Below are 21,386 nucleotides of genomic sequence, written 5' to 3'. Positions count from 1 at the left end.
GACTCAGTGTGCTCTTCTGAGCCCAGAAGTTACATTGGGACGCTCCAGATTGAAAAACGCGTTTATCTCGGCCTGAAAAACCCGTTTTGACAACTTCTGCACAGTGGGGCTAAGAGCTGTTTCAGTGTGTTCTTCTGAGCCTAGCAGTTACATTGGGATGCTCCAGATTGAAAAACGCATTTTTCTCGGGCTGAAATACATGTTTTGACAACTTCTGCACAGTGGGGCTAAGAGCTGACTCAGTGTGCTCTTCTGAGTTCAGCAGTTACATTGGGATGCACCAGATTGAAAAACACATTTATCTCGGGCTGAAAAAGACGTTTTGACAACTTCTGCACAGTGGGGCGAAGAGCTGACTCAGTGTGCTCTTCTGAGCGCAGCAGTTACATTGGGATGCTCCAGATTGAAAAACGCTTTTATCTCGGGCAAAAAAACATGTTTTGAGATCTTCTGCATAGTGGGGCTAAGAGCTGACTCATTGTGCTCTTCTGAGCCCAGCAGTTACATTGGGATGCTAAAGATTGAAAAACGCGTTTATCTCATGCTGAAAAACACGTTTTGACAACTTCTGCACAGTGGGGCTAAGAGCTGACTCAGTGTTCTCTTCTGAGACCAGCAGTTCCATTAGGATGCTCCAGATTGAAAAACGCGTTTATCTCTGGCTCAAAAACACGATTGGACAACTTCTGCATAGTGGGGCAAAGAGCTGACTAAGTGTGCTCTTCTGAGCCCAGCAGTTACATTGGGATGCTCTAGATTGAAAAACGCGTTTTTTTCGGGCTGAAAAAGACGTTTTGACAACTTCTTCACACTGGGGCTAAGAGCCGACTCAGTGTGCTCTTCTGAGCCCAGCAGTTACATTGGGATGCTCCAGATTGAGAAACGCGTTGATCTCGGGCTGAAAAACACGTTTTGAGAACTTCTGCACAGTGGGGCTAAGAGCTGACTCAGTGTGCTCCTCTGAGCCCAGCAGTTACATTGGGATGCTAAAGATTGAAAAACGCGTTTGTCTCGGGCTGAAAAAGACGTTTTGACAACTTCTGCACAGTGGGGCGAAGAGCTGACTCAGTGTGCTCTTCTGAGCGCAGCAGTTACATTGGGATGCTCCAGATTGAAAAACGCGTTTATCTCGGGCTGAAAAACATGTTTTGAGATCTTCTGCATAGTGGGGCTAAGAGCTGACTCAGTGTGCTCCTCTGAGCCCAGCAGTTACATTGGGATGCTAAAGATTGAAAAACGCGTTTGTCTCATGCTGAAAAACACGTTTTGACAACTTCTGCACAGTGCGGCTAAGAGCTGACTCAGTGTTCTCTTCTGAGACCAGCAGTTCCATTAGGATGCTCCAGATTGAAAAACGCGTTTATCTCGGGCTGAAAAACACGTTTTGACAACTTCTGCACAGTGGGGCTAAGAGCTGACTCAGTGTGCTCTTCTGAACCTAGCAGTTACATTGGGATGCTCCAGATTGAAAAACGCGTTTATCTCGGGCTGAAAAACACGTTTTGAGAACTTCTGCACAGTGGGGCTAAGATCTGACTCAGTGTGCTCTTCTGAGCCCAGCAGTTACATTGGGATGCTCCAGATTGAAAAACGCGTTTATCTCGGGTTGAAAAACACGTTTTGAGAACTTCTTCACAGTGGGGCTAAGAGCTGACTCAGTGTGCTCTTCTGAGCCCAGCAGTTACATTGGGATGCTAAAGATTGAAAAACGCGTTTATCTCATGCTGAAAAACACGTTTTGTCAACTTCTGCATAGTGGGGCGAAGAGCTGACTCAGTGTGCTCTTCTGAGCCCAACAGTTACATTGGGATGCTCCAGATTGAAAAACGCGTATATCTCGGGCTGAAAAAGACGTTTAGACAACTTCTACACAGTGGGGCTAAGAGCTGACTCAGTGTGCTCTTCTGAGTCCAGCAGTTACATTGGGATGCACGAGATTGAAAAACACATTTATCTCGGGCTGAAAAAGACGTTTTGACAACTTCTGCACAGTGGGGCGAAGAGCTGACTCAGTGTGCTCTTCTGAGCCCAGCAGTTACATTGGGATGCTAAAGATTGAAAAACGCGTTTATTTCGGGCTGAAAAACACGTTTTGACAACTTCTGCACAGTGGGGCTAAGAGCTGACTCAGTGTGCTCTTCTGAGCCCAGCAGTTACATTTGGATGCAAAAGATTGTAAAACGCGTTTATCTCGGGTTGAAAAACACGTTTTGAGAACTTCTTCACAGTGGGGCTAAGAGCTGACTCAGTGTGCTCTTCTGAGCCCAGCAGTTACATTGGGATGCAAAAGATTGAAAAACGCGTTTATCTCATGCTGAAAAACACGTTTTGTCAACTTCTGCACAGTGGGGCTAAGAGCTGACTCAGTGTTCTCTTCTGAGACCAGCAGTTCCATTGGGATGCTCCAGATTAAAAAACGCGTTTATCTGGGGCTGAAAACACATTTTGACAACTTCTTCACAGTGGGGCTAAGAGCTGACTCAGTGTGCTCTTCTGAGCCCAGCAGTCACATTGGGATGCTCTAGATTGAAAAACGCGTTGATCTCGGGCTCAAAAACACGTTTGGACAACTTCTGCATAGAGGGGCAAAGAGCTGACTCAGTGTGCTCTTCTGAGCCCAGCAGTTACATTGGGATGTAAAAGATTGAAAAACGCGTTTATTTCGGGCTGAAAAACACGTTTTGACAACTTCTGCACAGTGGGGCTAAGAGCTGACTCAGTGTGCTCTTCTGAGCCCAGCAGTTACATTGGGATGCAAAAGATTGTAAAACGCGTTTATCTCGGGTTGAAAAACACGTTTTGAGAACTTCTTCACAGTGGGGCTAAGAGCTGACTCAGTGTGCTCTTCTGAGCCCAGCAGTTACATTGGGATGCAAAAGATTGAAAAACGCGTTTATCTCATGCTGAAAAACACGTTTTGTCAACTTCTGCACAGTGGGGCTAAGAGCTGACTCAGTGTGCTCTTCTGAGCCCAGAAGTTACATTGGGATGCTCCAGATTGAAAAACGCGTTTATCTCGGCCTGAAAAACCCGTTTTGACAACTTCTGCACAGTGGGGCTAAGAGCTGTTTCAGTGTGTTCTTCTGAGCCTAGCAGTTACATTGGGATGCTCCAGATTGAAAAACGCATTTTTCTCGGGCTGAAATACATGTTTTGACAACTTCTGCACAGTGGGGCTAAGAGCTGACTCAGTGTGCTCTTCTGAGTTCAGCAGTTACATTGGGATGCACCAGATTGAAAAACACATTTATCTCGGGCTGAAAAAGACGTTTTGACAACTTCTGCACAGTGGGGCGAAGAGCTGACTCAGTGTGCTCTTCTGAGCGCAGCAGTTACATTGGGATGCTCCAGATTGAAAAACGCTTTTATCTCGGGCTGAAAAACATGTTTTGAGATCTTCTGCATAGTGGGGCTAAGAGCTGACTCATTGTGCTCTTCTGAGCCCAGCAGTTACATTGGGATGCTAAAGATTGAAAAACGCGTTTATCTCATGCTGAAAAACACGTTTTGACAACTTCTGCACAGTGGGGCTAAGAGCTGACTCAGTGTTCTCTTCTGAGACCAGCAGTTCCATTAGGATGCTCCAGATTGAAAAACGCGTTTATCTCTGGCTCAAAAACACGATTGGACAACTTCTGCATAGTGGGGCAAAGAGCTGACTAAGTGTGCTCTTCTGAGCCCAGCAGTTACATTGGGATGCTCTAGATTGAAAAACGCGTTTTTTTCGGGCTGAAAAAGACGTTTTGACAACTTCTTCACACTGGGGCTAAGAGCCGACTCAGTGTGCTCTTCTGAGCCCAGCAGTTACATTGGGATGCTCCAGATTGAGAAACGCGTTGATCTCGGGCTGAAAAACACGTTTTGAGAACTTCTGCACAGTGGGGCTAAGAGCTGACTCAGTGTGCTCCTCTGAGCCCAGCAGTTACATTGGGATGCTAAAGATTGAAAAACGCGTTTGTCTCGGGCTGAAAAAGACGTTTTGACAACTTCTGCACAGTGGGGCGAAGAGCTGACTCAGTGTGCTCTTCTGAGCGCAGCAGTTACATTGGGATGCTCCAGATTGAAAAACGCGTTTATCTCGGGCTGAAAAACATGTTTTGAGATCTTCTGCATAGTGGGGCTAAGAGCTGACTCAGTGTGCTCCTCTGAGCCCAGCAGTTACATTGGGATGCTAAAGATTGAAAAACGCGTTTGTCTCATGCTGAAAAACACGTTTTGACAACTTCTGCACAGTGCGGCTAAGAGCTGACTCAGTGTTCTCTTCTGAGACCAGCAGTTCCATTAGGATGCTCCAGATTGAAAAACGCGTTTATCTCGGGCTGAAAAACACGTTTTGACAACTTCTGCACAGTGGGGCTAAGAGCTGACTCAGTGTGCTCTTCTGAACCTAGCAGTTACATTGGGATGCTCCAGATTGAAAAACGCGTTTATCTCGGGTTGAAAAACACGTTTTGAGAACTTCTTCACAGTGGGGCTAAGAGCTGACTCAGTGTTCTCTTCTGAGCCCAGCAGTTACATTGGGATGCTCTAGATTGAAAAACGCGTTTATTTCGGGCTGAAAAAGACGTTTTGACAACTTCTTCACAGTGGGGCTAAGAGCTGACTCAGTGTGCTCTTCGGAGCCCAGCAGTTACATTGGGATGCTCCAGATTGAAAAACGCGTTGATCTCGGGCTGAAAAAGACGTTTTGACAACTTCTTCACAGTGGGGCTAAGAGCTGACTCAGTGTGCTCTTCGGAGCCCAGCAGTTACATTGGGATGCTCCAGATTGAAAAACGCGTTGATCTCGGGCTGAAAAACACGTTTTGAGAACTTCTGCACAGTGGGGCTAAGAGCTGACTCAGTGTGCTCTTCTGAGCCCAGCAGTTACATTGGGATACTCCAGACTGAAAAACGCGTTTATCTCGGGCTCAAAAACACGTTTGGACAACTTCTGCATAGTGGGGCAAAGAGCTGACTCAGTGTGCCCTTCTGAGCCCAACAGTTACATTGGGATGCTCTAGATTGAAAAACGCGTTTATTTCGGGCTGAAAAAGACGTTTGGACAACTTCTGCATAGTGGGGCAAAGAGCTGACTCAGTGTGCTCTTCTGAGCCCAGCAGTTACATTGGGATGCTCTAGATTGAAAAACGCGTTTATTTCGGGCTGAAAAAGACGTTTTGACAACTTCTTCACAGTGGGGCTAAGAGCTGACTCAGTGTGCTCTTCTGAGCCCAGCAGTTACATTGGGATGCTCCAGATTGAAAAACGCGTTAATTTCGGGCTGAAAAACACGTTTTGACAACTTCTGCACAGTGGGGCTAAGAGCTGTCTCAGTGTGCTCTTCTGAACCTAGCAGTTACATTGGGATGCTCCAGATTGAAAAACGCGTTTATCTCGGGTTGAAAAACACGTTTTGAGAACTTCTTCACAGTGGGGCTAAGAGCTGACTCAGTGTGCTCTTCTGAGCCCAGCAGTTACATTGGGATGCTAAAGATTGAAAAACGCGTTTATCTCATGCTGAAAAACACGTTTTGTCAACTTCTGCATAGTGGGGCGAAGAGCTGACTCAGTGTGCTCTTCTGAGCCCAACAGTTACATTGGGATGCTCCAGATTGAAAAACGCGTATATCTCGGGCTGAAAAAGACGTTTAGACAACTTCTACACAGTGGGGCTAAGAGCTGACTCAGTGTGCTCTTCTGAGTCCAGCAGTTACATTGGGATACACCAGATTGAAAAACACATTTATCTCGGGCTGAAAAAGACGTTTTGACAACTTCTGCACAGTGGGGCGAAGAGCTGACTCAGTGTGCTCTTCTGAGTGCAGCAGTTACATTGGGATGCTCCAGATTGAAAAACGCGTTTATCTCGGGCTGAAAAACATGTTTTGAGATCTTCTGCATAGTGGGGCTGAAAGCTGACTCAGTGTGCTCCTCTGAGCCCAGCAGTTACATTGGGATGCTAAAGATTGAAAAACGCGTTTATCTCATGCTGAAAAACACGTTTTGACAACTTCTGCACAGTGCGGCTAAGAGCTGACTCAGTGTTCTCTTCTGAGACCAGCAGTTCCATTAGGATGCTCCAGATTGAAAAACGCGTTTATCTGGGGCTGAAAACACATTTTGACAACTTCTTCACAGTGGGGCTAAGAGCTGACTCAGTGTGCTCTTCTGAGCCCAGCAGTCACATTGGGATGCTCTATATTGAAAAACGCGTTTATTTCGGGCTGAAAAAGACGTTTTGACAACTTCTTCACAGTGGGGCTAAGAGCTGACTCAGTGTGCTCTTCTGAGCCCAGCAGTTACATTGGGATGCTCCAGATTGAAAAACGCGTCTATCTCGGGCTGAAAACCACGTTTTGACAACTTCTGCACAGTGGGGCGAAAGCTGACTCAGTGTGCTCTTCTGAGCCCAGCAGCTAAATTGGGATGCTCCAGATTGAAAAACGCGTTTATCTCGGGCTGAAAAAGACGTTTTGACAACTTCTTCACAGTGGGGCTAAGAGCTGACTCAGTGTGCTCTTCTGAGCCCAGCATTTACTTTGGGATGTTCCAGATTGAAAAACGCATTTTTCTCGGGCTGAAAGATAAGTTTTGACAACTTCTACACAGTGGGGCTAAGAGCTGACTCAGTGTGCTCTTCTGAGTCCAGCAGTTACATTGGGATGCACCAGAATGAAAAACACATTTATCTCGGGCTGAAAAAGTCGTTTTGACAACTTCTGCACAGTGGGGCGAAGAGCTGACTCAGTATGCTCTTCTGAGCCCAGCAGTTACATTGGGATGCTAAAGATTGAAAAACGCGTTTATCTCATGCTGAAAAACACGTTTTGACAACTTCTGCACAGTGGGGCTAAGAGCTGACTCAGTGTTCTCTTCTGAGACCAGCAGTTCCATTAGGATGCTCCAGATTGAAAAACGTGTTTATCTGGGGCTGAAAACACATTTTGACAACTTCTTCACAGTGGGGCCAAGAGCTGACTCAGTGTGCTCTTCTGAGCCCAGCAGTCACATTGGGATGCTCTAGATTGAAAAACGCGTTTATTTCAGGCCGAAAAAGACGTTTTGACATCTTCTTCACAGTGGGGCTAAGAGCTGACTCAGTCTGCTCTTCTGAGCCCAGCAGTTACAATGGGATGCTCCAGATTGAAAAACGCGTTGATCTCGGTCTGAAAAACACGTTTTGAGAACTTCTGCACAGTGGGGCTAAGAGCTGTCTCAGTGTGCTCTTCTGAACCTAGCAGTTACATTGGGATGCTCCAGATTGAAAAACGCGTTTATTTCGGGCTGAAAAAGACGTTTTGACAACTTCTTCACAGTGGGGCTAAGAGCTGACTCAGTGTGCTCTTCTGAGCTCAGCAGTTACATTGGGATGCTCCAGATTGAAAAACGCGTTTATCTCGGGTTGAAAAACACGTTTTGAGAACTTCTTCACAGTGGGGCTAAGAGCTGACTCAGTGTGCTCTTCTAAGCCCAGCAGTTACATTGGGATGCAAAAGATTGAAAAACGTGTTTATCTCATGCTGAAAAACACGTTTTGTCAACTTCTGCATAGTGGGGCGATGAGCTGACTCAGTGTGCTCTTCTGAGCCCAACAGTTACATTGGGATGCTCCAGATTGAAAAACGCGTTTATCTCGGGCTGAAAAACATGTTTTGAGAACTTCTGCACAGTGGGGCTAAGATCTGACTCAGTGTGCTCTTCTGAGCCCAGCAGTTACATTGGGATGCTAAACATTGAAAAACGCGTTTATCTCGTGCTGAAAAACACATTTTGACAACTTCTGCACAGTGGGGCTAAGAGCTGACTCAGTGTGCTCTTCTGAGCCCAGCAGTTACATTGGGATGCTAAAGATTGAAAAACGTGTTTATCTCATGTTGAAAAACACGTTTTGACAACTTCTGCACAGTGGGGCTAAGAGCTGACTCAGTGTTCTCTTCTGAGACCAGCAGTTCCATTAGGATGTTCCAGATTGAAAAACGCGTTTATCTGGGGCTGAAAACACATTTTGACAACTTCTTCACAGTGGGGCTAAGAGCTGACTCAGTGTGCTCTTCTGAGCCCAGCAGTCACATTGGGATGCTCTAGATTGAAAAACGCGTTGATCTCGGGCTCAAAAACACGTTTGGACAACTTCTGCATAGTGGGGCAAAGAGCTGACTCAGTGTGCTCTTCTGAGCCCAGCAGTTACATTGCGATGCTCCAGATTGAAAAACGCGTTTATTTCAGGCTGTAAAACACGTTTTGACAACTTCTGCACAGTGGGGCTAAGAGCTGACTCAGTGTGCTCTTCTGAGCCCAGCAGTTACATTGGGATGCAAAAGATTGAAAAACGCGTTGATCTCGGTCTGAAAAACACGTTTTGAGAACTTCTGCACAGTGGGGCTAAGAGCTGACTCAGTGTGCTCTTCTGTGCCCAGCAGTTACATTGGGATACTCCAGACTGAAAATCGCGTTAATCTCGGGCTCAAAAACACGTTAGGACAACTTCTGCATAGTGGGGTAAAGAGCTGACTCAGTGTGCTCTTCTGAGCCCAGCAGTTACATTGCGATGCTCCAGATTGAAAAACGCGTTTATTTCGGGCTGAAAAACACGTTTTGACAACTTCTGCACAGTGGGGCTAAGAGCTGACTCAGTGTGCTCTTCTGAGCCCAGCAGTTACATTGGGATGCAAAAGATTGAAAAACGCGTTTATCTCGGGTTGAAAAACACGTTTTGAGAACTTCTTCACAGTGGGGCTAAGAGCTGACTCAGTGTGCTCTTCTGAGCCCAGCAGTTACATTGGGATGCAAAAGATTGAATAACGCGTTTATCTCATGCTGAAAAACACGTTTTGTCAACTTCTGCATAGTGGGGCGATGAGCTGACTCAGTGTGCTCTTCTGAGCCCAACAGTTACATTGGGATGCTCCAGATTGAAAAACGCGTTTATCTCGGGCTGAAAAACATGTTTTGAGAACTTCTGCACAGTGGGGCAATGAGCTGACTCAGTGTGCTCTTCTGAGCCCAACAGTTACATTGGGATGCTCCAGATTGAAAAACGCGTTTATCTCGAGCTGAAAAGGACATTTTGACAACTTCTTCACAGTGGGGCTAAGAGCTGACTCAGTGTGCTCTTCTGAGCCCAGCATTTACTTTGGGATGTTCCAGATTGAAAAACACATTTATCTCGGGCTGAAAAAGACGTTTTGACAACTTCTGCACAGTGGGGCGAAGAGCTGACTCAGTGTGCTCCTCTGAGCCCAGCAGTTACATTGGGATGCTAAAGATTGAAAAACGCGTTTATCTCATGCTGAAAAACACGTTTTGACAACTTCTGCACAGTGCGGCTAAGAGCTGACTCAGTGTTCTCTTCTGAGACCAGCAGTTCCATTAGGATGCTCCAGATTGAAAAACGCGTTTATTTCGGGCTGAAAAAGACGTTTTGACAACTTCTTCACAGTGGGGCGAAGAGCTGATTCAGTGTGCTCTTCTGAGCCCAGCAGTTACATTGGGATGCTCCAGATTGAAAAACGCGTTTATCTCGGGTTGAAAAACACGTTTTGAGAACTTCTTCACAGTGGGGCTAAGAGCTGACTCAGTGTGCTCTTCTAAGCCCAGCAGTTACATTGGGATGCAAAAGATTGAAAAACGCGTTTATCTCATGCTGAAAAATACGTTTTGTCAACTTCTGCATAGTGGGGCGATGAGCTGACTCAGTGTGCTCTTCTGAGCCCAACAGTTACATTGGGATGCTCTAGATTGAAAAACGCGTTTATTTCGGGCTGAAAAAGACGTTTGGACAACTTCTGCATAGTGGGGTAAAGAGCTGACTCAGTGTGCTCTTCTGAGCCCAGCAGTTACATTGGGATGCTCTAGATTGAAAAACGCGTTTATTTCGGGCTGAAAACACGTTTTGAGAACTTCTTCACAGTGGGGCTAAGAGCTGACTCAGTGTGCTCTTCTGAGCTCAGCAGTTACATTGGGATGCTCCAGATTGAAAAACGCGTTTATCTCGGGTTGAAAAACACGTTTTGAGAACTTCTTCACAGTGGGGCTAAGAGCTGACTCAGTGTGCTCTTCTAAGCCCAGCAGTTACATTGGGATGCAAAAGATTGAAAAACGTGTTTATCTCATGCTGAAAAACACGTTTTGTCAACTTCTGCATAGTGGGGCGATGAGCTGACTCAGTGTGCTCTTCTGAGCTCAGCAGTTACATTGGGATGCTCCAGATTGAAAAACGCGTTTATCTCGGGCTGAAAAACATGTTTTGAGAACTTCTGCACAGTGGGGCTAAGATCTGACTCAGTGTGCTCTTCTGAGCCCAGCAGTTACATTGGGATGCTAAACATTGAAAAACGCGTTTATCTCGTGCTGAAAAACACATTTTGACAACTTCTGCACAGTGGGGCTAAGAGCTGACTCAGTGTGCTCTTCTGAGCCCAGCAGTTACATTGGGATGCTCCGGACTTAAAAACATGTTTATCTCGGGCTCAAAAACACGTTTGGACAACTTCTGCATAGTGGGGCGAAGAGCTGACTCAGTGTGCTCTTCTGAGCCCAGCAGCTAAATTGGGATGCTCCAGATTGAAAAATGCGTTTATCTCGGGCTGAAAAAGACGTTTTGACAACTTCTTCACAGTGGGGCTAAGAGCTGACTCAGTGTGCTCTTCTTAGCCCAGCATTTACTTTGGGATGTTCCAGATTGAAAAACGCATTTTTCTCGGGCTGAAAGACACGTTTTGACAACTTCTACACAGTGGGGCTAAGAGCTGACTCAGTGTGCTCTTCTGAGTCCAGCAGTTACATTGGGATGCACGAGATTGAAAAACACATTTATCTCGGGCTGAAAAAGACGTTTTGACAACTTCTGCACAGTGGGGCGAAGAGCTGACTCAGTGTGCTCTTCTGAGCCCAGCAGTTACATTGGGATACTCCAGACTGAAAAACGCGTTTATCTCGGGCTCAAAAACACGTTTGGACAACTTCTGCATAGTGGGGCAAAGAGCTGACTCAGTGTGCCCTTCTGAGCCCAACAGTTACATTGGGATGCTCTAGATTGAAAAACGCGTTTATTTCGGGCTGAAAAAGACGTTTGGACAACTTCTGCATAGTGGGGCAAAGAGCTGACTCAGTGTGCTCTTCTGAGCCCAGCAGTTACATTGGGATGCTCTAGATTGAAAAACGCGTTTATTTCGGGCTGAAAAAGACGTTTTGACAACTTCTTCACAGTGGGGCTAAGAGCTGACTCAGTGTGCTCTTCTGAGCCCAGCAGTTACATTGGGATGCTCCAGATTGAAAAACGCGTTAATTTCGGGCTGAAAAACACGTTTTGACAACTTCTGCACAGTGGGGCTAAGAGCTGTCTCAGTGTGCTCTTCTGAACCTAGCAGTTACATTGGGATGCTCCAGATTGAAAAACGCGTTTATCTCGGGTTGAAAAACACGTTTTGAGAACTTCTTCACAGTGGGGCTAAGAGCTGACTCAGTGTGCTCTTCTGAGCCCAGCAGTTACATTGGGATGCTAAAGATTGAAAAACGCGTTTATCTCATGCTGAAAAACACGTTTTGTCAACTTCTGCATAGTGGGGCGAAGAGCTGACTCAGTGTGCTCTTCTGAGCCCAACAGTTACATTGGGATGCTCCAGATTGAAAAACGCGTATATCTCGGGCTGAAAAAGACGTTTAGACAACTTCTACACAGTGGGGCTAAGAGCTGACTCAGTGTGCTCTTCTGAGTCCAGCAGTTACATTGGGATACACCAGATTGAAAAACACATTTATCTCGGGCTGAAAAAGACGTTTTGACAACTTCTGCACAGTGGGGCGAAGAGCTGACTCAGTGTGCTCTTCTGAGTGCAGCAGTTACATTGGGATGCTCCAGATTGAAAAACGCGTTTATCTCGGGCTGAAAAACATGTTTTGAGATCTTCTGCATAGTGGGGCTGAAAGCTGACTCAGTGTGCTCCTCTGAGCCCAGCAGTTACATTGGGATGCTAAAGATTGAAAAACGCGTTTATCTCATGCTGAAAAACACGTTTTGACAACTTCTGCACAGTGCGGCTAAGAGCTGACTCAGTGTTCTCTTCTGAGACCAGCAGTTCCATTAGGATGCTCCAGATTGAAAAACGCGTTTATCTGGGGCTGAAAACACATTTTGACAACTTCTTCACAGTGGGGCTAAGAGCTGACTCAGTGTGCTCTTCTGAGCCCAGCAGTCACATTGGGATGCTCTATATTGAAAAACGCGTTTATTTCGGGCTGAAAAAGACGTTTTGACAACTTCTTCACAGTGGGGCTAAGAGCTGACTCAGTGTGCTCTTCTGAGCCCAGCAGTTACATTGGGATGCTCCAGATTGAAAAACGCGTCTATCTCGGGCTGAAAACCACGTTTTGACAACTTCTGCACAGTGGGGCGAAAGCTGACTCAGTGTGCTCTTCTGAGCCCAGCAGCTAAATTGGGATGCTCCAGATTGAAAAACGCGTTTATCTCGGGCTGAAAAAGACGTTTTGACAACTTCTTCACAGTGGGGCTAAGAGCTGACTCAGTGTGCTCTTCTGAGCCCAGCATTTACTTTGGGATGTTCCAGATTGAAAAACGCATTTTTCTCGGGCTGAAAGATAAGTTTTGACAACTTCTACACAGTGGGGCTAAGAGCTGACTCAGTGTGCTCTTCTGAGTCCAGCAGTTACATTGGGATGCACCAGAATGAAAAACACATTTATCTCGGGCTGAAAAAGTCGTTTTGACAACTTCTGCACAGTGGGGCGAAGAGCTGACTCAGTATGCTCTTCTGAGCCCAGCAGTTACATTGGGATGCTAAAGATTGAAAAACGCGTTTATCTCATGCTGAAAAACACGTTTTGACAACTTCTGCACAGTGGGGCTAAGAGCTGACTCAGTGTTCTCTTCTGAGACCAGCAGTTCCATTAGGATGCTCCAGATTGAAAAACGTGTTTATCTGGGGCTGAAAACACATTTTGACAACTTCTTCACAGTGGGGCCAAGAGCTGACTCAGTGTGCTCTTCTGAGCCCAGCAGTCACATTGGGATGCTCTAGATTGAAAAACGCGTTTATTTCAGGCCGAAAAAGACGTTTTGACATCTTCTTCACAGTGGGGCTAAGAGCTGACTCAGTCTGCTCTTCTGAGCCCAGCAGTTACAATGGGATGCTCCAGATTGAAAAACGCGTTGATCTCGGTCTGAAAAACACGTTTTGAGAACTTCTGCACAGTGGGGCTAAGAGCTGTCTCAGTGTGCTCTTCTGAACCTAGCAGTTACATTGGGATGCTCCAGATTGAAAAACGCGTTTATTTCGGGCTGAAAAAGACGTTTTGACAACTTCTTCACAGTGGGGCTAAGAGCTGACTCAGTGTGCTCTTCTGAGCTCAGCAGTTACATTGGGATGCTCCAGATTGAAAAACGCGTTTATCTCGGGTTGAAAAACACGTTTTGAGAACTTCTTCACAGTGGGGCTAAGAGCTGACTCAGTGTGCTCTTCTAAGCCCAGCAGTTACATTGGGATGCAAAAGATTGAAAAACGTGTTTATCTCATGCTGAAAAACACGTTTTGTCAACTTCTGCATAGTGGGGCGATGAGCTGACTCAGTGTGCTCTTCTGAGCCCAACAGTTACATTGGGATGCTCCAGATTGAAAAACGCGTTTATCTCGGGCTGAAAAACATGTTTTGAGAACTTCTGCACAGTGGGGCTAAGATCTGACTCAGTGTGCTCTTCTGAGCCCAGCAGTTACATTGGGATGCTAAACATTGAAAAACGCGTTTATCTCGTGCTGAAAAACACATTTTGACAACTTCTGCACAGTGGGGCTAAGAGCTGACTCAGTGTGCTCTTCTGAGCCCAGCAGTTACATTGGGATGCTAAAGATTGAAAAACGTGTTTATCTCATGTTGAAAAACACGTTTTGACAACTTCTGCACAGTGGGGCTAAGAGCTGACTCAGTGTTCTCTTCTGAGACCAGCAGTTCCATTAGGATGTTCCAGATTGAAAAACGCGTTTATCTGGGGCTGAAAACACATTTTGACAACTTCTTCACAGTGGGGCTAAGAGCTGACTCAGTGTGCTCTTCTGAGCCCAGCAGTCACATTGGGATGCTCTAGATTGAAAAACGCGTTGATCTCGGGCTCAAAAACACGTTTGGACAACTTCTGCATAGTGGGGCAAAGAGCTGACTCAGTGTGCTCTTCTGAGCCCAGCAGTTACATTGCGATGCTCCAGATTGAAAAACGCGTTTATTTCAGGCTGTAAAACACGTTTTGACAACTTCTGCACAGTGGGGCTAAGAGCTGACTCAGTGTGCTCTTCTGAGCCCAGCAGTTACATTGGGATGCAAAAGATTGAAAAACGCGTTGATCTCGGTCTGAAAAACACGTTTTGAGAACTTCTGCACAGTGGGGCTAAGAGCTGACTCAGTGTGCTCTTCTGTGCCCAGCAGTTACATTGGGATACTCCAGACTGAAAATCGCGTTAATCTCGGGCTCAAAAACACGTTAGGACAACTTCTGCATAGTGGGGTAAAGAGCTGACTCAGTGTGCTCTTCTGAGCCCAGCAGTTACATTGCGATGCTCCAGATTGAAAAACGCGTTTATTTCGGGCTGAAAAACACGTTTTGACAACTTCTGCACAGTGGGGCTAAGAGCTGACTCAGTGTGCTCTTCTGAGCCCAGCAGTTACATTGGGATGCAAAAGATTGAAAAACGCGTTTATCTCGGGTTGAAAAACACGTTTTGAGAACTTCTTCACAGTGGGGCTAAGAGCTGACTCAGTGTGCTCTTCTGAGCCCAGCAGTTACATTGGGATGCAAAAGATTGAATAACGCGTTTATCTCATGCTGAAAAACACGTTTTGTCAACTTCTGCATAGTGGGGCGATGAGCTGACTCAGTGTGCTCTTCTGAGCCCAACAGTTACATTGGGATGCTCCAGATTGAAAAACGCGTTTATCTCGGGCTGAAAAACATGTTTTGAGAACTTCTGCACAGTGGGGCAATGAGCTGACTCAGTGTGCTCTTCTGAGCCCAACAGTTACATTGGGATGCTCCAGATTGAAAAACGCGTTTATCTCGAGCTGAAAAGGACATTTTGACAACTTCTTCACAGTGGGGCTAAGAGCTGACTCAGTGTGCTCTTCTGAGCCCAGCATTTACTTTGGGATGTTCCAGATTGAAAAACACATTTATCTCGGGCTGAAAAAGACGTTTTGACAACTTCTGCACAGTGGGGCGAAGAGCTGACTCAGTGTGCTCCTCTGAGCCCAGCAGTTACATTGGGATGCTAAAGATTGAAAAACGCGTTTATCTCATGCTGAAAAACACGTTTTGACAACTTCTGCACAGTGCGGCTAAGAGCTGACTCAGTGTTCTCTTCTGAGACCAGCAGTTCCATTAGGATGCTCCAGATTGAAAAACGCGTTTATTTCGGGCTGAAAAAGACGTTTTGACAACTTCTTCACAGTGGGGCGAAGAGCTGATTCAGTGTGCTCTTCTGAGCCCAGCAGTTACATTGGGATGCTCCAGATTGAAAAACGCGTTTATCTCGGGTTGAAAAACACGTTTTGAGAACTTCTTCACAGTGGGGCTAAGAGCTGACTCAGTGTGCTCTTCTAAGCCCAGCAGTTACATTGGGATGCAAAAGATTGAAAAACGCGTTTATCTCATGCTGAAAAATACGTTTTGTCAACTTCTGCATAGTGGGGCGATGAGCTGACTCAGTGTGCTCTTCTGAGCCCAACAGTTACATTGGGATGCTCTAGATTGAAAAACGCGTTTATTTCGGGCTGAAAAAGACGTTTGGACAACTTCTGCATAGTGGGGTAAAGAGCTGACTCAGTGTGCTCTTCTGAGCCCAGCAGTTACATTGGGATGCTCTAGATTGAAAAACGCGTTTATTTCGGGCTGAAAACACGTTTTGAGAACTTCTTCACAGTGGGGCTAAGAGCTGACTCAGTGTGCTCTTCTGAGCTCAGCAGTTACATTGGGATGCTCCAGATTGAAAAACGCGTTTATCTCGGGTTGAAAAACACGTTTTGAGAACTTCTTCACAGTGGGGCTAAGAGCTGACTCAGTGTGCTCTTCTAAGCCCAGCAGTTACATTGGGATGCAAAAGATTGAAAAACGTGTTTATCTCATGCTGAAAAACACGTTTTGTCAACTTCTGCATAGTGGGGCGATGAGCTGACTCAGTGTGCTCTTCTGAGCTCAGCAGTTACATTGGGATGCTCCAGATTGAAAAACGCGTTTATCTCGGGCTGAAAAACATGTTTTGAGAACTTCTGCACAGTGGGGCTAAGATCTGACTCAGTGTGCTCTTCTGAGCCCAGCAGTTACATTGGGATGCTAAACATTGAAAAACGCGTTTATCTCGTGCTGAAAAACACATTTTGACAACTTCTGCACAGTGGGGCTAAGAGCTGACTCAGTGTGCTCTTCTGAGCCCAGCAGTTACATTGGGATGCTCCGGACTTAAAAACATGTTTATCTCGGGCTCAAAAACACGTTTGGACAACTTCTGCATAGTGGGGCGAAGAGCTGACTCAGTGTGCTCTTCTGAGCCCAGCAGCTAAATTGGGATGCTCCAGATTGAAAAATGCGTTTATCTCGGGCTGAAAAAGACGTTTTGACAACTTCTTCACAGTGGGGCTAAGAGCTGACTCAGTGTGCTCTTCTTAGCCCAGCATTTACTTTGGGATGTTCCAGATTGAAAAACGCATTTTTCTCGGGCTGAAAGACACGTTTTGACAACTTCTACACAGTGGGGCTAAGAGCTGACTCAGTGTGCTCTTCTGAGTCCAGCAGTTACATTGGGATGCACGAGATTGAAAAACACATTTATCTCGGGCTGAAAAAGACGTTTTGACAACTTCTGCACAGTGGGGCGAAGAGCTGACTCAGTGTGCTCTTCTGAGCCCAGCAGTTACATTGGGATGCTAAAGATTGAAAAACGCGTTTATTTCGGGCTGAAAAACACGTTTTGACAACTTCTGCACAGTGGGGCTAAGAGCTGACTCAGTGTGCTCTTCTGAGCCCAGCAGTTACATTGGGATGTAAAAGATTGTAAAACGCGTTTATCTCGGGTTGAAAAACACGTTTTGAGAACTTCTTCACAGTGGGGCTAAGAGCTGACTCAGTGTGCTCTTCTGAGCCCAGCAGTTACATTGGGATGCAAAAGATTGAAAAACGCGTTTATCTCATGCTGAAAAACACGTTTTGTCAACTTCTGCACAGTGGGGCTAAGAGCTGACTCAGTGTTCTCTTCTGAGACCAGCAGTTCCATTAGGATGCTCCAGATTAAAAAACGCGTTTATCTGGGGCTGAAAACACATTTTGACAACTTCTTCACAGTGGGGCTAAGAGCTGACTCAGTGTGCTCTTCTGAGCCCAGCAGTCACATTGGGATGCTCTAGATTGAAAAACGCGTTGATCTCGGGCTCAAAAACACGTTTGGACAACTTCTGCATAGAGGGGCAAAGAGCTGACTCAGTGTGCTCTTCTGAGCCCAGCAGTTACATTGGGATGCAAAAGATTGAAAAACGCGTTTATTTCGGGCTGAAAAACACGTTTTGACAACTTCTGCACAGTGGGGCTAAGAGCTGACTCAGTGTGCTCTTCTGAGCCCAGCAGTTACATTGGGATGCAAAAGATTGTAAAACGCGTTTATCTCGGGTTGAAAAACACGTTTTGAGAACTTCTTCACAGTGGGGCTAAGAGCTGACTCAGTGTGCTCTTCTGAGCCCAGCAGTTACATTGGGATGCAAAAGATTGAAAAACGCGTTTATCTCATGCTGAAAAACACGTTTTGTCAACTTCTGCACAGTGGGGCTAAGAGCTGACTCAGTGTGCTCTTCTGAGCCCAGAAGTTACATTGGGATGCTCCAGATTGAAAAACGCGTTTATCTCGGCCTGAAAAACCCGTTTTGACAACTTCTGCACAGTGGGGCTAAGAGCTGTTTCAGTATGTTCTTCTGAGCCTAGCAGTTACATTGGGATGCTCCAGATTGAAAAACGCATTTTTCTCGGGCTGAAATACATGTTTTGACAACTTCTGCACAGTGGGGCTAAGAGCTGACTCAGTGTGCTCTTCTGAGCCCAGCAGTTACATTGGGATGCACCAGATTGAAAAACACATTTATCTCGGGCTGAAAAAGACGTTTTGACAACTTCTGCACAGTGGGGCGAAGAGCTGACTCAGTGTGCTCTTCTGAGCGCAGCAGTTACATTGGGATGCTCCAGATTGAAAAACGCTTTTATCTCGGGCTGAAAAACATGTTTTGAGATCTTCTGCATAGTGGGGCTAAGAGCTGACTCATTGTGCTCTTCTGAGCCCAGCAGTTACATTGGGATGCTAAAGATTGAAAAACGCGTTTATCTCATGCTGAAAAACACGTTTTGACAACTTCTGCACAGTGGGGCTAAGAGCTGACTCAGTGTTCTCTTCTGAGACCAGCAGTTCCATTAGGATGCTCCAGATTGAAAAACGCGTTTATCTCTGGCTCAAAAACACGATTGGACAACTTCTGCATAGTGGGGCAAAGAGCTGACTAAGTGTGCTCTTCTGAGCCCAGCAGTTACATTGGGATGCTCTAGATTGAAAAACGCGTTTTTTTCGGGCTGAAAAAGACGTTTTGACAACTTCTTCACACTGGGGCTAAGAGCCGACTCAGTGTGCTCTTCTGAGCCCAGCAGTTACATTGGGATGCTCCAGATTGAGAAACGCGTTGATCTCGGGCTGAAAAACACGTTTTGAGAACTTCTGCACAGTGGGGCTAAGAGCTGACTCAGTGTGCTCCTCTGAGCCCAGCAGTTACATTGGGATGCTAAAGATTGAAAAACGCGTTTGTCTCGGGCTGAAAAAGACGTTTTGACAACTTCTGCACAGTGGGGCGAAGAGCTGACTCAGTGTGCTCTTCTGAGCGCAGCAGTTACATTGGGATGCTCCAGATTGAAAAACGCGTTTATCTCGGGCTGAAAAACATGTTTTGAGATCTTCTGCATAGTGGGGCTAAGAGCTGACTCAGTGTGCTCCTCTGAGCCCAACAGTTACATTGGGATGCTCTAGATTGAAAAACGCGTTTATTTCGGGCTGAAAAAGACGTTTGGACAACTTCTGCATAGTGGGGCAAAGAGCTGACTCAGTGTGCTCTTCTGAGCCCAGCAGTTACATTGGGATGCTCTAGATTGAAAAACGCGTTTATTTCGGGCTGAAAAAGACGTTTTGACAACTTCTTCACAGTGGGGCTAAGAGCTGACTCAGTGTGCTCTTCTGAGCCCAGCAGTTACATTGGGATGCTCCAGATTGAAAAACGCGTTAATTTCGGGCTGAAAAACACGTTTTGACAACTTCTGCACAGTGGGGCTAAGAGCTGTCTCAGTGTGCTCTTCTGAACCTAGCAGTTACATTGGGATGCTCCAGATTGAAAAACGCGTTTATCTCGGGTTGAAAAACACGTTTTGAGAACTTCTTCACAGTGGGGCTAAGAGCTGACTCAGTGTGCTCTTCTGAGCCCAGCAGTTACATTGGGATGCTAAAGATTGAAAAACGCGTTTATCTCATGCTGAAAAACACGTTTTGTCAACTTCTGCATAGTGGGGCGAAGAGCTGACTCAGTGTGCTCTTCTGAGCCCAACAGTTACATTGGGATGCTCCAGATTGAAAAACGCGTATATCTCGGGCTGAAAAAGACGTTTAGACAACTTCTACACAGTGGGGCTAAGAGCTGACTCAGTGTGCTCTTCTGAGTCCAGCAGTTACATTGGGATACACCAGATTGAAAAACACATTTATCTCGGGCTGAAAAAGACGTTTTGACAACTTCTGCACAGTGGGGCGAAGAGCTGACTCAGTGTGCTCTTCTGAGTGCAGCAGTTACATTGGGATGCTCCAGATTGAAAAACGCGTTTATCTCGGGCTGAAAAACATGTTTTGAGATCTTCTGCATAGTGGGGCTGAAAGCTGACTCAGTGTGCTCCTCTGAGCCCAGCAGTTACATTGGGATGCTAAAGATTGAAAAACGCGTTTATCTCATGCTGAAAAACACGTTTTGACAACTTCTGCACAGTGCGGCTAAGAGCTGACTCAGTGTTCTCTTCTGAGACCAGCAGTTCCATTAGGATGCTCCAGATTGAAAAACGCGTTTATCTGGGGCTGAAAACACATTTTGACAACTTCTTCACAGTGGGGCTAAGAGCTGACTCAGTGTGCTCTTCTGAGCCCAGCAGTCACATTGGGATGCTCTAGATTGAAAAACGCGTTTATTTCGTGCTGAAAAAGACGTTTTGACAACTTCTTCACAGTGGGGCTAAGAGCTGACTCAGTGTGCTCTTCTGAGCCCAGCAGTTACATTGGGATGCTCCGGACTTAAAAACATGTTTATCTCGGGCTCAAAAACACGTTTGGACAACTTCTGCATAGTGGGGCGAAGTTCTGACTCAGTGTGCTCTTCTGAGCCCAGCAGTTACATTGGGATGCTAAACATTGAAAAACGCGTTTATCTCGTGCTGAAAAACACATTTTGACAACTTCTGCACAGTGGGGCTAAGAGCTGACTCAGTGTGCTCTTCTGAGCCCAGCAGTCACATTGGGATGCTCTAGATTGAAAAACGCGTTTATTTCAGGCCGAAAAAGACGTTTTGACATCTTCTTCACAGTGGGGCTAAGAGCTGACTCAGTCTGCTCTTCTGAGCCCAGCAGTTACATTGGGATGCTCCAGATTGAAAAACGCGTTGATCTCGGTCTGAAAAACACGTTTTGAGAACTTCTGCACAGTGGGGCTAAGAGCTGTCTCAGTGTGCTCTTCTGAACCTAGCAGTTACATTGGGATGCTCCAGATTGAAAAACGCGTTTATTTCGGGCTGAAAAAGACGTTTTGACAACTTCTTCACAGTGGGGCTAAGAGCTGACTCAGTGTGCTCTTCTGAGCTCAGCAGTTACATTGGGATGCTCCAGATTGAAAAACGCGTTTATCTCGGGTTGAAAAACACGTTTTGACAACTTCTTCACAGTGGGGCTAAGAGCTGACTCAGTGTGCTCTTCTGAGCCCAACAGTTACATTGGGATGCTCCAGATTGAAAAACGCGTTTATCTCGGGCAGAAAAACATGTTTTGAGAACTTCTGCACAGTGGGGCTAAGATCTGACTCAGTGTGCTCTTCTGAGCCCAGCAGTTACATTGGGATGCTAAACATTGAAAAACGCGTTTATCTCGTGCTGAAAAACACATTTTGACAACTTCTGCACAGTGGGGCTAAGAGCTGACTCAGTGTGCTCTTCTGAGCCCAGCAGTTACATTGGGATGCTCCGGACTTAAAAACGCGTTTATCTCGGGCTGAAAAGGACGTTTTGACAACTTCTTCACAGTGGGGCTAAGAGCTGACTCAGTGTGCTCTTCTGAGCCCAGCATTTACTTTGGGAT

This window comes from Atractosteus spatula, chromosome 20, assembly GCF_055471065.1.
Source record: "Atractosteus spatula isolate fAtrSpa1 chromosome 20, fAtrSpa1.hap1, whole genome shotgun sequence".
Lineage (NCBI taxonomy): Eukaryota > Metazoa > Chordata > Actinopteri > Semionotiformes > Lepisosteidae > Atractosteus > Atractosteus spatula.
Note: the sequence above shows the minus strand (reverse complement) of the source record.